The following is a 17,074-nucleotide window of genomic DNA, read 5'->3' as shown; positions in this document are numbered from 1 at the left end:
GGGCGCTCCAAAAAACAACTTAACCCAGGGAACCAACATAAAAAGCGAGTGAAAACAGTAATCGGGACGCAGCTACTGGCAGGAGACTAGTCACGGCAGAGACGTGTAATTGAAAAAAAGTTGAGATGACATCACAAACCTCAAGAGGCTTGGGGGCCCAACCGTTAAAGAATTTTTAAAGCATCTCACAAAATCCAACAGCACAAATTTCACAAGCAGTTCCTTATTACCAAGGCATCACTGAAGTATCATTAGAGACACCGACCTATTGTGCCAAGTCGCATTGGATGAATCTTCCAACCACGTGTAATGGAAAGATAGAGCTGTTCCACACTACACCTCGAAGGGAGCACATGACACATTGAACGGAAGTGCAATATTAAAATGACTAGAAGCCCTCCCAAACCTGAGGCACATTAAATCTAGAGATCTGAAATGAATCGAAGCTAAACCAAACTCAACTGACTGGGGTCTGAAATCACGATAGCAACCTGGGCAGACCATCTCACTTCAGAACAGATTCTGCTGCATAGAGAATCCTTTGCAACATGGGGCATTGAGCTAAAAAAAAGTGGAGTTACCTCAATACCAAGGCCCACTTTAGCAATCTATCCAAACTACGGATGTATTGAAAGGAGCAAAAGGGCCTGAAAATGTTATCATAGCCTAAGTTGGTGACCAAACCACAAGGCAAATTACCACAGCCCCAAGCATTTAATACTGAAGGTAACCCACAGGCGAGGCCCCCAAACACAAACATGGCGCAGCATGAACCAATGCATGAAAAGATTTCAACACAGTCCAGGGTTGCAAGATTTGTTCCTGGAACATGAATGGTCTAGGCTCCAAACTTGACGATGTCGACTTTGTAGAATTCCTCCAAGAGCACGATATCCTCCTACTTCAGGAAACCTGGCAGTCAACAAATTCTTCAACTGTAGGCTATAAAGAACATTTCAACACAGCCATAAAAGAAGCTAAATACGGAAGGGCAAAAGGCGGCCTATCGATTTACATCTCGACAGACATCCTTTGGGAACTGGAAGAAATAGATTTAGACTCGCCCTGGACGCAATGCACTAAACTCACAGCTTCACCTTCCATCAACCTACTAATTTGGAACACTTATATTCACCCAGCCCACAAGCATAAGGAAAAATAAATCCAGCTACTGAAAATCCAGCTACTGATCACCTCGCTTAAAACATTAAAATCCACCTATCCACACGCCAACCTAATACTGTTAGGGAACTTCACTATGAATTTATTACAAGGCCAAGAAAACTATTTAACAGGTCATATACAAGTACAGCAGGGCAACATAACAAGACGTGAGACGTCGGGTAAGAAATGCGCCACATTACTGGAAGAGCTATCACTGGCCACACTAAATGGTCGAGGCCACTTGGACACCCCAGCAGCCTTCACAAGAGTTACAGACAAAACTGGTGCAACCATCGATTTTACTCTAGTGGACCCAGATCTGTTTCCTTATATCTTCAACTTTCAAATAAAGGAATGAGCCGAAAGTGACCACTACCCCCAAACATTTACACTAGCTTGCAATCCGGAAAAGGCTCGGCAAGCCAAGGCTCTCACATAAACAACTAATCTTTACAATTTAAAACGACTCATATGGAACGAAATCATGTCATCATGGAGGCTTGCACCACCTTACTGGCGTCAACCAATGAGAAGCAACTCAGGATAGATGCCCTGGAGGCCTTTGTCATCAACCTAAACACAAAATTCCCTTATAGCACTCCCAGCCATAAAGCATTCGGGAGCACTGGTGCAGCATGGTTCACACATAACCTAAGGACAAAAAAAATAAAAAGAACAATCAACTAGGATCAAGGCACTCCCAGGGCTCATAATCAACTCAGTACTCACATGCAAAAACTGCAAAAATTAAGAGAAACATCAAAAAGGAAATCAGGGAGGCAAAGTGCACATATAAGGAGGTAATGTGGTTAAAAATGCTTAATTTTTTGTTGAAATCTTTTTACTGACATTTATCATTTTAACAGTACAGCACAACAATAGTCAAATGACCACAAATGCCCGGTAAGGATACTTCAGCAAAACATATGGCGGGTTATTAGCAGCGATGCCAGGAGTGTACTGTGTCGGATATGGTGTAGTAATGTTATCCCCAACATCAGATCACTTGAGAAGAAGTGTAAGCGAATGTATAACCAAAGCGCTGCATATTGTGATGCTATACTATGCGTGATGTTGAGTAGTATTGAACGGTGGGGGGAGGGTACAACAAATTGAGGACAAAATAACTTGACTAAGGGAAAGGGGTAACCGCCTGTGTCACAAGGCCCTGAAGTGTAGCAACGGCTAAATAACTGCTTGTGGAGTGCATGAAGATACAGTGTTTCGACTGGGAGTGTAGGGATTATGTGAGGCAGCCCCCATTATGGCAAAGCATTAGCCGAAGTGGAGTGCCCTCTTGGCGCTGTAGCGACCTCCGCCTCCTCCTGTGTGCCTGGTGTGGGTGTAGCCAACTTCTGCAATTCAATCACCATATCCTCCTATTCTGTAGCAAGAGGGAACTTGCGAAGTCCCAGTAAGTCCTCCCTCTGCAGAGCCATGCCCTCTGCCTAGGCCCAATTGAGCATAGAGCGGTGCCAGGGCAATACATGAGGCGCCGCCAGGGCTTTCCAACTTTTGGTGATCAGGCACTTCGCCGTGATTAAGCTCAGGTCTAAGATTCGTACAGTAACCTTGTGTTTCTTGCTCCTCTTGAAGAAATGTAATAAATACGCCTCCCAGTGGAAGGGGACCACATGCCTGGTGCAGCGGGACAAGGTGGCCGCCACGTCTATCCAGTATTCCCCTAGGGCAGAGCAATGCCAGAGCTTATGTAGGAGGTCTGGTTAAAAATGCCTTGAATCATAAGGGAATGGATCACTTGTAACTGGAAATAGGGGTCTTTTGGGTCGTTGTCTGAACCACTAATACCAAAATAGGTATTATGAGAACCCTCAATCACGTATTTGTGATGGTATTGGCGGTGTATCTTGGTTCTCCGCCTTTTGAATACGTGTAGGCATTATCATCGGGTCTCTTGTGTTATGCTTCCTCCACCTGGAGGCAACCGCTACTTCGCAGTAGTGATCAGAAATATTGGTGCAAAAAAGTGCAAAATAACGTGAAAAATTGGCTTTAAAAATGTCTTGCCAGTACTTCCTTCAAAAGCAAAATTTATTCCGTCAGGTGTATTGGTAGACTTCTAAAAACAAGGGTGGTGCAGTGGGTCAAAATATGTAACCCCAGCACTTTAGGTGTCCAAATCAAAAAAATGTGGCCAATTTTTCACGTTATTTTGCACTTTTTTGCACCAATATTTCTGATCACTACTGCGAAGTAGCGGTTGCCTCCAGGTGGAGGAAGCATAACACAAGAGACCCGATGATAATGCCTACACGTATTCAAAAGGCGGAGAACCAAGATACACCGCAAATACCATCACAAATACGTGATTGAGGGTTCTCATAATACCTATTTTGGTATTAGTGGTTCAGACAACGACCCAAAAGACCCCTATTTCCAGTTACAAGTGATCCATTCCCTTATGATTCAAGACATATAATTAGGAAGAAGAATGGATGACTACTCCTTCTAGCCCCCTTTTTTTGATTATAAGACTGGTTAAAAATGCTTCATGCCAGCCAGCAAGGAAACCCAAAACGCTTCTGGGTGAATATTAACATCTTACTAAATGGCAAAAACCGACACTTCAACTCAGATATAACGGAACATACTTGGAGTACCCACATAGCAACTGCATATAATAAGGTGTTTCGCTCTAGTAAAGCAACTATCGACGAAACATCGAATTCGACCCAGATGACCTCCATTCGTAAAACGAGCCTCAAGGTCCCAACGCTTAAAAACAAATTAAAAACAGATGCCAAAACCCGTCCATTAACAATGATAAAATCCCGTAAGGCCGAAGAAGGCTACGTAGAAGACAACGTGCAGCCAGGAGCACATGCAACATCAAGGATCGATCCGAAGGAGTTTTATCCACAGATCACGCAAAAGCAGGTATTGAATGCCATAAAACTACAAAGATCCAATGGAGCCCCGGGGCCAAATGGCCTGCCCAATGCTTTATTAAAAAAAGATCCGTCCACACATTTAACCCCTCCCTGTTCACCTACGCCTTGGAGACATGTACCATCCCAGACTCATGTCGAGGAAGTATCCTTCAACCTATATATTAAACAGGGGTGCGTTCAGACCCAACCAAATATAGACTAATAACACTTACCGACCTAGAGGATTGTGTTAACAGCATAAACTTAATCCCTAAAACACATACAGGATTTTGCGCAGGAATGAGCACCTTAATGAATCTATCAGCAGTTAAGCTTCTGGCCGACCAAGCCATCTCTAAATCAAGCATCCTGCATGCGTGCTTTGTAGACCTGGATTCCGCTTTTGATAAGGTTCCCAGAACCAAGCTATAGGCAAAAATTAAATCTTGGGGGGCTCTCACAAAATAGCTTGAAGCGATAATCAACCTCTACTCAAGAACGTGGGTCCAAATAAAATTGGGGGATGGTCAAAGCTTAACCAACAAAATCTTAACCACCAATGGATTAACACAGGAGTGCGTCTTGGCCCCCTGCCTGTTTAATATCTATACAACGGATTTAGAGAACTGTCTCCGCTTAACACAAGGAGACCCCTGCGAAACTGGTTAATGCCCCAATAGCAAGCCTGCAATATGTTGACGACATTGTTCTGCTCAGCAATCCGCCTCGAGGCCTTCAGTGGCTGATCAACCAGCTAGTAGAATATATATCCATCGCTCAACTAGATATCAACTTCCAAAAATCGATGGTTATGTGCTTTTCAAGTCCCTACAAAAAACGACCCAAATTCACGTGGTCAGCAAACAGTAACATCTTGGACCAGGTGGAAACATACATTACCTGGGGGTATTATTAGATCGATATTTCAACTACAAGCAATACCTGGCACTACGACAAGCAAAACCAAAATAGCTGCTATTCGGATTTAAAACCTTGCACAAGACACTTAGCGACTGCTCATCAAATCACTTCTTAAAGGTTGTTGCAGCAAAATCCTTGCCTTCAATTTCATACGGATCAGAACTACTAAACACCAAGGACTCTTCAGCCTTGAATATCGCACAATCTAGTCTTTTTAAGAAACTATTTTCAATTCCGCGTTACATATCTCAAGCCCATATATGACTAGAATTCGGCTAAAAAAATCAGATACCGACAAAACAAGGGGCTCTCGTCATATAATACTGGAGAATGAGGGCAGCAGAGGAAAACTCCTTAGTCCATTACTGCTGGCTGAAGGTTGAAAAACAATTCAGGGGGAACAAGTCAGAATATTTTGTCTTAAAGCAATCACTCTTCTCTAAAGTTGGAAGACGCTTGGCTTACAATCCCAGCCTACCCCGAGTTCAAACAAATAACCAACAAAGCCATCAAGCGTCAATCCCAGCTAATAGATAAAGCATCAATGACATAAAACCCACGCTTAGGAGGTGATGCCAACATATATAACTCTGAAACCTCAATCGTACCTGTCGGAACACTTTTCAAGATCAAAAAAGTTCAACCTGATATTACTGAGGCTCAGAGTTTATCTACCCAAAGACCTCGTCCCAAAATGGAAAGGGTCCTGGCCCACCTTGGAATGCCCCCTTTGCGGGCATGGTAACGAGCCACTTCTCCATCTACTATGCCTTGTCCGGCACTATTAACCTTTTGGAACACCCTTCTATGACCAACACTGAAGCAAAAACAAATAAGGACTTGTAGATCTGCCGTTATAAAATGCGTAGGAGGTTCAACAGTCCAGCTGGCATGCAAGGAGATAAAAATTCTGAGCTTAGCGGCAAATGAACGAGGGAAGAGACAAATTTACTAAATATGCCTTCCGAAAAGCAATCTTGTTTACTTAGATCAAAATCTTGCAGTTTCCACGATTATTGCAGCAGCACTTTATACATTAACTATGTCTATGAAAAATAGGATTAATCCAGTTGTGGGCTGTCTGGACCAAACTTATCAGAATCTCAAATTCGCCTTCGTAGGGCTAGACACCACATGTTCATATGCAACCAAAGGAAAATCGTTTTAACCCCAGTTTTCGACCATATTTCAAAGAGTTTAATGCAAATGTCATTTCAAATCAGCACTAATGTTCAATGATTTTTAAGAATTTTTCTTTTAACAATACATTTTTATTGATTTTTCATGGTACCAAATGGGCGAAGCCCAGCAGGGATAATACATACATTGTGCACTTGATAAAGTACGTAAATAAAGCCCGTATGGTCTGCAGAACTAAAGACCAAACACAATTTAAACAGCACCAAACACCCTTATGAAGCATTACACATACAATATATATCAATTTCCATCCACAGAAATACAAGATCAGTACACTGCACAGGTGAGTTGCTAACCACTAATTGTTCAATGGGGGCAGACTGCGACACTGGGGGCAGCTCTATACCTCTTTATGTGGCCCAGCGGGACCAAATCTTCCCATGCTTCTGTGGGCACCCTCCCGCCTGAAACACCACAATTTTGGCCGCCATGCATTTTTCCAGAGCTTTTTTCCATTTAGTCACACTGGACGGGGAGGAGTCTTTCCATTGGTGCGCTATGTCCTTGTTGGCTAAAGTGAGGCCAAGAAATAAAAGATGCCATTTATAGCGATTTTCCCCAACGTCGTCTGTGCCATGTAGAAGTACCAGTCTGGGGTCAAGCGGAATAGTCCACGGCAGGACCTGACCCAGGCAAGACACCACACTGGTCCAAAACGGCTAAATCGCCACACAGCTCCACACCGTATGCAAAAAGGATCCATCCTTGGAGAAGCAGCGGAGGCACATAGGGGACAGAATCGTACCCATTTTCCACAACCTATGGCCAGTGTAATACTTGCGGTGAAGGTACTTAAACTGGATGAGCCTGTATCTCGCAGACACCGCTGAATACCGAGGGCTGGCCAAGGCTTCGGCCCAGTGATCATCTGTGAGGGCCGGCAGAGCCACAGCCCATGCCGCTCTGGTTTTATGGATACTTGTCTTACCGTGTGTGCTGAGTGTCTGGGATATTTGCTAAATTTTGTGATCCCCGAAGTCCCCCATCAGTAGGCGACCCTCTAACGGGTGGAACTCAGGCAGAGCCTCCAGTTGGCGTAACTGGGGGTCTAAGGCATGTCGAAGCTGTAGATAGCGGTGGAACTGTGATTTATGGAGGTCATAATTTGACTGCAGCCTTTGAAAGGATTCAAGGGTTGTGCCCCGCATGACATCCTCCAGCGTGGAAATACCGATGAGGTCCCATTTACGGAATCCGCAGAGCGCTGCAACAGGCCGAAGAAAGGTGCCATGCCATAGGGGAGTGGAGCAAGTCAGTCTACCCCACTGGACCGAACTGTGCGCCTCCAGATTTGTATGACTGTCCAGCAAGCCGGAGGTAGAGTATCTAGAGAAGCATAACTATACAAGAGTTGTAGCAAGGGGGTTCCAGACATGGCGATCCGCTCGACTGCGTAGGCTGGGTCCGACTGGATTTTTCAGAATTTTGTGAGTCATTTTGTATTGTGCTTTTATGATTTTAAATGAAGTTGAATAAAAGTATTTCTATTCCAGTTGTCACACTTGCTGGCTTTCAGAGACAAAGGTCAAAAGTCATTTTGTCTTCCTACATTTATTTCTCTTTCTGTGACAGAGGTAAGAGGATTTTGTAAAATGAACTGTGTGACAATTCAACTGTGCAAAGCATGTTAAAATGAAAGGCTGTAAGAGGTCAGGCCTTTTTTCCTAACACAACACAGAAATAGATAACTGAACTGTTTACAACTAGTGAAATATATTTGAAATGTTTGAAGACCCATTTTTGTAATTCTGTGGTGAAAAAAATATTTGTATAGGATCAAAACAAATTAGAACACTTTACTTGGTGATGTGCAAATTTTTTATATTTTTGCAGAAGCCCAATTTCCAATCATTGTTTATGCACTATCATCAGTAAAACTACATGCTAGTGAGAAAGTTTTGTGGCCATTTCAATGCAAAATATGCTATTGCTAAATGACTGTGCACTACCACATCATGCTTTGGTAATATATTTATGAAAAGTGAGTTGTTAAACATGAACTGGGAATGATTACTGCTCCTGCCCAGATAACAATGCTATTAGTGAACTAAGAGGCAAGCCAGGGATCATATGTATTCTATATCTAGGCTTGATTCTTGTTATACATGGAGCAAACATCTAGTCTAGTAAATAAAAAAACGTTTTTTGGACAGCAGAAATAGTGAACTTGCATATTTGAAGGTGCCCTCTTATGTGACAATAAAGAAAAAGGCAGCTCCATAAGAAAAAGTATTTGCCTAGGATCACACAATTTGAGAACAGTTCATGGCTCAAGTACATTAGTTAAGCCAAGTATATTATTAAAGTTACTTGACCTGCAGGTCTAGTAACATTTTTAGGGTTTTGAGAGCCCTGAGCTGTCAATATAGGTTATAAACAGTGGAATTATGCAGCAGAAGAGGGCCGAATTATGCAGCAGGGTTGAGTAAATTATGCTGCAAGAAAAGGCAAAATATGCAGCATAATGCGGCACATTTTGTAACAGTATTACTCCTTTGTTTCATCATTTTTAGGTCAAGCTTCAACAGTGCTTTCACTGTCTGCAAGACCTGTTGTATCTCTTCTATGGGCATTTGGCACACCCACCAATTGCCATTGGTGGTTATCTGCGCCTTTCAAAAATGCCTGCTTGTTAATGGTGCATTTGTTTAAATTCTCCTCCTTTGCGTGCTTAGCTCCCTCCCTGGCAATTTCACTAAAAGAAAGTTTTATTTGGCCATCACACAGTTATAGCGTGTGACTGCCTCATCTCCCTCCTCCCATCTGGCTATAGTAGGTTTATTTTTATTGTATATTGCCCCAATTTAAGATGGCAGCCGCAAGTCATGTTCAATGACTCATTAATGTCATGACAAGCCAGTCTCGTTTCGTCAACCGGTGCATAAAGTTGGCCACATTAAAGCAGGGCTCATTTTAGGCTCAAGGGCCCAAGAGGACCTCGCCCCTTAAGCTGTCGCCCACCTCTATTGCTTTGGCAAAACTTATTAGCCAGAGCTCTGCAATAGGCTCACTACCAGGAACAACCACGCCACTGTAAACGCCACTCTTCTGCTCTCACTTACACAGTTTCCGTCGGCCACATCCATTTCAGGGTCCCAGTCCTACCCATAACTCATTGCTTCGCTTTCTTCTCCCACTGGCCATCCCTAACCTCAGTAAGCGGCCCGTTACTTTCCTCTTGAGCCGCGCCATGATTTAGTTTGTATTCCCGCAGGTTCTTCGCTTGGCTCCACCCCTTGCTACATGCCGCATCTCTGCCGTCCCCTAGTTATGCCGGATGAGGTGGGTGCACGCCGTGTATCTGAGGTGTCTCGCTTCGGGATTCTGCTGCTCGCATTTGTCTGACTCTGTTTTGTGCCTGGGCGCTATAAGTCTTTTTTGTTTTAGTGGTCTCTACAAAGCTCATAGCCGCCTGTCAGCTTGGAAATGATCTGGAGACCTCAGCATGGGCTGAGGTAGAAAGAAAGACACATGCAGCCATGCTGCAAATCCCTGCGATAGTGTGTGTGAAAACAAGAGTACAGTGCCTAGCATGTGTGAAAAAGAAGGATTGGTGCCTGAAATGATGGCCCAACCTCCCTAGAGGAAAGGTAGGAAAACTGGTGAAACAGCTTCCACACAGCAAAACGATCAGAGCCCCTTATCTAAGGGAGAGCACTTGTCAGCCCCAGGGGGACTGAGCCCATGGACCTTACGAGGTAGAGCTCTTGGGACCGGCGGACCGTCTGGGGAACAGCTGTGCCTTTGGCAGCAGGTGTGACCCACTCTTGATGGCCTGAGGCAGCAGGCTTCTGTATAGAAGCAGGGAGATGTCAGTGGCTCCCACAAGGTCTATTGGAAGGAAGGACTCCTGTACACTGAGACCAGAGACCCCAAACCTTGTGCCACTAGGAGAGTGGTAGTGCCTCAGCTGTATAGGGAGTTTCTACTCACTCTAGCTCATGACATCCCCATAGCTGGGAATCTGGGTCAGACCAAAACTTGGGAAATGTTGGTCACCCACTCCCATTGGCCCCAGATGTCCCAAAAAGTGAAAGAGTTTGTAAGTTCCTATGTAACCGGTCAAGCCAGGAGGACCCCCGTAGCCCCCTTAATTGTACTACCAGTGGTTGAGGTACCCTTTGAGAGAGTAGGAGTGGATATAGTGGGTCCACTTAAATCTCCCACAGCCTCGGGGAACAAGTTCATACTAGTAGTAGTGTATCATGCCACCAGGTATCCTGACGCTATTCCCCTTAGGACTACTACAGCCCCTGTGGTAACCAAGGCCCTCATTTGGTGTCTTTCCAAGGGTAGGATTTCCTAAGAGGTAGTAGCAGACCGAGATACCAACTTTATGTCTGCATACTTAAAACACATGGGGGATGAGTGTGAAGTGATCTACACGTGCACAACACCTTACCACCCACTAATCAATGGCCTTGTTGAAAGATTTAACAAAACATTAAAAGGCATGCTAATGGGACTCCCTTAAAAACTCACAAGAAGATAGGATGTTATGTTGCCCTGCCTGCTTTTTGCCTAGAGAGGTGCCTTGGAGAGGAGCAGGGTTTTCCCCCTTTGAACTTCTGTTTGGCCACCTTGTAAGGGGAACAACACGAGAGGAAGGGAACAAAACAGTGAACACTCCTATTCCCCTCAAATAAATCAGACAATCAACAGAGGAGTGTGTCAGTATAATAACAAAATGAAAAAGCAAGCATGACAGTAATCGCAGTAAGTTATTACTGTTGAAAAAAATCATTCGTTTTTTTATAAAAAGCCCTCACTCACCAACCTGGTTGGTGACACGCTTCATCATTGGACCCCACCAGGAGTGGCCGAAATGCCACCCTAGTGTGCTGCGACGCCAGTTTACTGCGGAGCTGGTAAAAAACGTGTAAAGTGAGAGTGAATTTAGTGAAATGCAAAAATCCCCAATTGTGTCAAAAACCTTTATTAATTTTGCCAATCAGACATAGGTAAAATAATTCTGTGTGGGATAACAAACTGAAATTATAAGTTCATGTATTATCCCTGAAGGTGCGGTCAACATGTTTTTGCCTACATGAATATTTATCAGGCTTTCATCAGGACCAAAGGTGTGTAGTGCGAAGAACCCGGCGGTATGGGCGCGCTAAGGCCCACCCTGACCCACGGTTCGTAAGTGTTAAAAATATCAAAAAACACTTGGAGATGATTCCGTCAAGTATAGAGAGGAACCGAGTTTATTAAAAGGTTTTTTTCAACAGTAATAACTTACTGCGATTACTGTCATGCTTGCTTTTTCATTTTGATATTATACTGACACACTCCTCTGTTGATTGTCTCACCTTGTAAGGGGACCACCCTCACTTGTGAGGGAAGGATGGGAAGAACCCCAACATGTACCAAAACAAGATGTGGTGGACCATGTACTTGGTCTTCGTTCCAGATTGGCAGAGTACATGCAGAAAGCATCAATGAATCTGGAGGCCAGCCAGGAGCTCCAGAAGCTCTGGTATGACCAAAAAGCTGCACTGGCAAAATTTCAACCAGGGCAACAGGTGTGGGTTTTGGAGCCAGTGGCACCAAGGGCTCTCCAGGACAAATGGAGTGGCCCTAACTCTATCCTAGAAAAGAAGAGCGAGGTAACATACTTGGTAGACCTGTGCACTAGCAGGTCCCCCAAAAGGGTGATACATGTGAATCGCCTCAAGCTCTATTGCGACAGGGCTGATGTGACCATGCTGATAATTACGGACGAGTATCAGGAGACAGAGAGAACCTCTCCCGGACCTCATCTCTTTCAGCCCCAAAAATAGGTCAGTAGATGGAATGGTCTACTCAGACACCCTCTCTGCCCAACAACAGGTTTACTGAAGACGGGTTCTGCAATAGTATGCACAGCTCTTTTCCTTAAACCCTGATCAGACTCCCTAGTGTACCCATAATGTGGACACTGGAGACAGCTTGCCTGTCAAGACCAAACTCTATCGCCAGTCTGACCAAATTAAGGAAAGCGTCAAAGCTGATGCTGGAGTTGGGGGTCATTAAGCCCTCTAGAGTCCCTGGGCCAGCCCAGTGGTCCTAGTCCTCAACCCTCATCCATAGGGTGGAAAGAGAGAAATTAGGTTTTGTGTGGAGTACAGAGGCCTCAATGCTGTCACCTGGACAGATGCACACACCATCCTCAGAGTAGATGAATTGATAGATAAGTTAGGGGCTGCCAAATTCTTAAGTAAAATTCTGTATTCTCCACACCTGATGGGCACATCCAGTTCACTGTGATGCCCTTTGGTCTAAAGAATTCCCCTGCCACCTTTCAAAGGTTGGTGTATCAAGTCCTTGCCAGGTTGGAAGGCTTTAGTGCAGTTTATCTAGATGATATTGCTGTGTCTAGCTCTTCCTGGCAGGATCTCCTGGTCCACCTGGAGAAGGTTTTATAGGCCCTACAAGGTGCAGGCCTAACTATCAAGGCATCCAAGTGCCAGATAGGGCAGGGAACTGTTGTGTACTTGGGCCACCTTGTAGCTTGAGGCCAAGTCCAAATACTGCAACACAAAATCCAGACAATTCTGGATTGTTAAACTCCAACCACCCAGACCCAAGTCAGGGCATTCATTGGCTTAACTAGGTACTATAGGAGGTTTGTGTAGGGATATATGCCCATTATGAATACCAAAAAAAGGGTTTTAGGAAGATAATGGCGCACAAACCAAATATATGCAATAGTATCACCAATGCAAAATAGGTAAATAGTACGGTGCTAGCAGGGAGGGGAAGGCCCTAAAACCCCTCAATCAATGTGGGAGAAACCCACACTTAAACGTATAAGAACAGTCCCGTGCACTCATACAATCATCAATTACACAAGGTGTGTGTGTCTTCGGTATGACATGAAGATACTGCAGCGTGGCAATCTTTATGTTTCCTTTAATAGGTCATCAGGCAAGACCACAAACAGCCAGCCGACACGAGTTTCGTCAGAGAAAATGTCAAACTCTGACTCTTCAGGGCTAAAGAACAGGAAGTCATCCAAAACAGGAAAGATATAATAATGGTACGTCAAATCAAGAAACGAATAATCAGCCTTGTAAGAAAAAAGACTGGGCCGATGGCTATAAACAAAGTCCTCAGAAAAGGGGATATTAATCCAGGTAAGTCACGCCAGTACAAAACACGAACAACACGGATCCTTCCAATTGTTATCAATACATGTTCCAAAACCACAGGGTACTTTGCATCACTTGGAGACACGTGTGTGTGTCAACCAAGACATCGTTCCGACACGGGTACGCGTCCTGGCGCCTCTGACTCCAAACGGTAGTGTAAAAGCCGTGGTTTGGCCCCTGAAGAAGTTGAGACCGTAGTGGTTTGGTACTCACTTCCTAGTTTAAAATTACCATAGACCTCTCAGATGGTGGATGCAAATGAAAGGAGAGAAAGATAAAAGCTCATGGTACAACGGATCACTTAACGAAGAAAGGTGTAAACTCAGGATAACAGAACGAAAATGGAGACAAACTCCATCATCCCCCCACTTAAAACAACTAAGAATGACCAGAAAAACCTACAATAAAAGCGTACTTAAATCAAAGAAATAATTTTTTAGAAATGAACTTGAAAATGCAAAGAACAGACCGAGGAAACTCTTCGATCTACTAAAAGAACAATCAAACAAAATCACCAAATACTCCATATTGATTGTCTCACCTTGTAAGGGGACCACCCTCACTTGTGAGGGAAGGATGGGAAGAACCCCAACATGTACCAAAACAAGATGTGGTGGACCATGTACTTGGTCTTCGTTCCAGATTGGCAGAGTACATGCAGAAAGCATCAATGAATCTGGAGGCCAGCCAGGAGCTCCAGAAGCTCTGGTATGACCAAAAAGCTGCACTGGCAAAATTTCAACCAGGGCAACAGGTGTGGGTTTTGGAGCCAGTGGCACCAAGGGCTCTCCAGGACAAATGGAGTGGCCCTAACTCTATCCTAGAAAAGAAGAGCGAGGTAACATACTTGGTAGACCTGTGCACTAGCAGGTCCCCCAAAAGGGTGATACATGTGAATCGCCTCAAGCTCTATTGCGACAGGGCTGATGTGACCATGCTGATAATTACGGACGAGGATCAGGAGACAGAGAGAACCTCTCCCGGACCTCATCTCTTTCAGCCCCAAAAATAGGTCAGTAGATGGAATGGTCTACTCAGACACCCTCTCTGCCCAACAACAGGTTTACTGAAGACGGGTTCTGCAATAGTATGCACAGCTCTTTTCCTTAAACCCTGATCAGACTCCCTAGTGTACCCATAATGTGGACACTGGAGACAGCGTGCCTGTCAAGACCAAACTCTATCGCCAGTCTGACCAAATTAAGGAAAGCGTCAAAGCTGATGCTGGAGTTGGGGGTCATTAAGCCCTCTAGAGTCCCTGGGCCAGCCCAGTGGTCCTAGTCCTCAACCCTCATCCATAGGGTGGAAAGAGAGAAATTAGGTTTTGTGTGGAGTACAGAGGCCTCAATGCTGTCACCTGGACAGATGCACACACCATCCTCAGAGTAGATGAATTGATAGATAAGTTAGGGGCTGCCAAATTCTTAAGTAAAATTCTGTATTCTCCACACCTGATGGGCACATCCAGTTCACTGTGATGCCCTTTGGTCTAAAGAATTCCCCTGCCACCTTTCAAAGGTTGGTGTATCAAGTCCTTGCCAGGTTGGAAGGCTTTAGTGCAGTTTATCTAGATGATATTGCTGTGTCTAGCTCTTCCTGGCAGGATCTCCTGGTCCACCTGGAGAAGGTTTTATAGGCCCTACAAGGTGCAGGCCTAACTATCAAGGCATCCAAGTGCCAGATAGGGCAGGGAACTGTTGTGTACTTGGGCCACCTTGTAGCTTGAGGCCAAGTCCAAATACTGCAACACAAAATCCAGACAATTCTGGATTGTTAAACTCCAACCACCCAGACCCAAGTCAGGGCATTCATTGGCTTAACTAGGTACTATAGGAGGTTTGTGTAGGGATATATGCCCATTATGAATACCAAAAAAAGGGTTTTAGGAAGATAATGGCGCACAAACCAAATATATGCAATAGTATCACCAATGCAAAATAGGTAAATAGTACGGTGCTAGCAGGGAGGGGAAGGCCCTAAAACCCCTCAATCAATGTGGGAGAAACCCACACTTAAACGTATAAGAACAGTCCCGTGCACTCATACAATCATCAATTACACAAGGTGTGTGTGTCTTCGGTATGACATGAAGATACTGCAGCGTGGCAATCTTTATGTTTCCTTTAATAGGTCATCAGGCAAGACCACAAACAGCCAGCCGACACGAGTTTCGTCAGAGAAAATGTCAAACTCTGACTCTTCAGGGCTAAAGAACAGGAAGTCATCCAAAACAGGAAAGATATAATAATGGTACGTCAAATCAAGAAACGAATAATCAGCCTTGTAAGAAAAAAGACTGGGCCGATGGCTATAAACAAAGTCCTCAGAAAAGGGGATATTAATCCAGGTAAGTCACGCCAGTACAAAACACGAACAACACGGATCCTTCCAATTGTTATCAATACATGTTCCAAAACCACAGGGTACTTTGCATCACTTGGAGACACGTGTGTGTGTCAACCAAGACATCGTTCCGACACGGGTACGCGTCCTGGCGCCTCTGACTCCAAACGGTAGTGTAAAAGCCGTGGTTTGGCCCCTGAAGAAGTTGAGACCGTAGTGGTTTGGTACTCACTTCCTAGTTTAAAATTACCATAGACCTCTCAGATGGTGGATGCAAATGAAAGGAGAGAAAGATAAAAGCTCATGGTACAACGGATCACTTAACGAAGAAAGGTGTAAACTCAGGATAACAGAACGAAAATGGAGACAAACTCCATCATCCCCCCACTTAAAACAACTAAGATTGTCCAGAAAAACCTACAATAAAAGCGTACTTAAATCAAATAAATAATTTTTTAGAAATGAACTTGAAAATGCAAAGAACAGACCGAGGAAACTCTTCGATCTACTAAAAGAACAATCAAACAAAATCACCAAATACTCCATATTAACATCGAAATCAGATCTGAACTGTGAAGATTTTTCAACATTCTTTACTGAGAAAGCCAACTCCTTGGAGAAAGAACTCAAGAATAACGCGGAAAAAGCATCAATCCTAAGGAGTGAACAAGGGCGGAACCCGACACTACCGACGCAAGCAATGCCAAAAACAATGCCCATTGTTCAACCTTCAAACTATATGATCAACATGACATCAACAAAATATTACTATCGCTGAAACCAAACATTCACTACAATGACCCTCTGCCATCAAAATGCTGGCCCTCATGCAACCTCATGGTCATCCCCCTCTGGACTAAGATAATTAACGAATCGCTTGCCCAAAGATCAATGCCGGATTGCCTAAAAACAGGCCAGGTTACCCTTCTCCTAAAGAAACCTACAGAGAGCCCATTGGTTGCAAACAACTTTCATCCAGTAACAACCATTCCCCTCCTTGCCAAAGTACTAGAAATATGTATTCACAATAAATTAAATCAACACATTGCTGAATTCAAATTACTAAAGGACTGCCAATCAGGGTTCAGACCAAACCAAAGAATGGAGACAGCAATCCTACACATAGTAGATGACGCGCTACTAGCCCTCGACCATAATGAAACCTGTCTCCTGATCCTTCTGGACCTATCACCGGCATTTGACACAGTAAACCATCCCAAATTAATAAATCGCCTGGAAAATAAGATGGGCTTATCGAATACTGTTCTGAAATGGTTCAACTCCTTGCTAGAGAACAGATCACAAAGATTCCTGGTGGACAACAAGCTATCCCCACAGTCTCCAATCCAAATTGGGGTTCCACAAGGATCAACACTATCCCCATCACTATTTAACCTATACATCGAACCATTAACTGAAGTA

The sequence above is a fragment of the Triturus cristatus genome, chromosome 1_2 (assembly GCF_964204655.1).
Source record: "Triturus cristatus chromosome 1_2, aTriCri1.1, whole genome shotgun sequence".
NCBI lineage: Eukaryota > Metazoa > Chordata > Amphibia > Caudata > Salamandridae > Triturus > Triturus cristatus.
This window is presented reverse-complemented; position numbering follows the sequence as displayed.